A 1,705-nucleotide genomic window follows, 5' to 3' on the forward strand; every position below is an offset into this window, starting at 1 on the left:
CTGGTTCCTCCTTAGATCACAAACTTCCTTCTTCCTAGAGAATGGTAAGTTCCTGTGTAGGGCAGTGACTTAGCTATCCATGCCCGGGGCGGATCAAGGACTGCCTAGAATCTATCTTAGCTATATGTCAAAAAAATCGATCCTTAGGAGCACTTATAATAAAGCAATATTAAGGAAAAGCACACAGATCTGTTTACCAACTAAAGCAAGGACATTGGAGCATTCGCGTAATAGAGGATGCGACGATTCCAGGAGACTAAGTTTCCATGAACTTTTCGCCTCAGGACAGCACCCAGGTTTTTGGGGCCTGTCGCGCTTGTCACTACTGGAGTGGATGTAGCAGTCACCCTCCTCAGCAGAGTCACCTGCACCTGCCTCAGCTCCATCTTCACATCAGTCTCGTCTTTCATCACAAAGGCGCTGCTCTGCTCTTCAGACTTTTCATTCTTCATCTCTACTGCTTGCTTGCTTTGTTCTTTTTCAATTTTTTTTCCAGGCTTTCCAGAAGAGAATCCACTTTTTGTTTTATCTGATTCAGCTCCACCTTTCAACTTTCCAGACTTGGAAGAAGATCCCCGTTGTCCACTCTTCGAATTGAATCCACTTTTGCTCCTTCGTGAGGTATTCCCCGAAACACGCTGGTGTTTGGAAGGAACCACAGCTGGAGCAACAGGAGGAGGAGGAAGAACACGGCTGGATAAGTCTTCTTCCCACTGAAAGTCACGGTCCAAGTCAAATGAGGGCCTGAACAGAGGGAACGGAGAGGGGATTCTGGTAATGACCCTTACATCTCTGCTACATATCGTTTCACACCTGCTTTTCCTCTGTCACTTTTGGCTCTGCAGCGATCATTCTGCCACCCTCTCCAGCTACAGCAGCTCGGGCATTTCTTTCATTAGCATATTGGACAAAGGCAAAGTCTTTATGCACAGAGCAACCCACAGTTTTGCCACACTTTGAAAAGATGGCCTCCACATCAGACTTCGTGACCACCAGAGTGTTGAGATTCCCAAGGAATACACGGGAATTCATGGATCGAGGATCTGTCTTGTTAGTGACATTGCTAGCCATCTCCTTTGATGTAGCTGAAGATCAAAAAAACAAATCTCACAAGAGGAAGGAGAGAGAGAAGAGACTGCCTCTCTTACTGTGGGTCTACGCCAAGACACTGGAGCTACAGCAGCAATGAACCACACAGCCACACTCTGTCTCCTCACAAAATCTGCACGGTTATTATTAATCACTCTTATGTAGGTTTACAATGGAAAAGAGCAAATAGATCGATTTTTAAAATTACATGTGTGTGTACATATATATATATATACATATATATGTACTATATATGTACATACTGTATTTACAGTTTAGAGAGGAAAAACAACACCAGTAAATTTAGGGTTTGGAGCAGAACCCAAGAAGAGGTGCTCTTGGGGTAAGACCCCACCCACCTGAGCTTCCAACTTGCGGAGAGAAAATTTTCTTCTCCTAAAGAACAACGAACCAAGGCTAACACAAATGTAATTCAAGGGGGCAGGCTTGTGGGCAGCTATGCTTGTCAGCATCATCTGCACCGCCTTGCTTTAGCATCCTGAAAGGTCCATGAGCAATGGGCTGTAGCATCTTATTTGGTGATGGGGAGAACCCCTGGGGCCAGGCAGTGTGTGGTAGGCAGGGAAGGCTCTGGGCGGTGATCTGATGTCTGCGA

The 1,705-nt window shown here is 45.7% G+C and overlaps 1 pseudogene; it reads right to left on the bottom strand.

Annotated features, from left to right (window-relative positions):
* LOC110323196 overlaps window positions 1–1,071 on the bottom strand; it is a 23,453-nt pseudogene extending 22,382 nt beyond the window's left edge.
* Between the last annotated feature and the right edge of the window lie 634 nt (window positions 1,072–1,705).

Source organism: Mus pahari, chromosome 6 (genome assembly GCF_900095145.1).
Source record: "Mus pahari chromosome 6, PAHARI_EIJ_v1.1, whole genome shotgun sequence".
Taxonomy (NCBI): domain Eukaryota; kingdom Metazoa; phylum Chordata; class Mammalia; order Rodentia; family Muridae; genus Mus; species Mus pahari.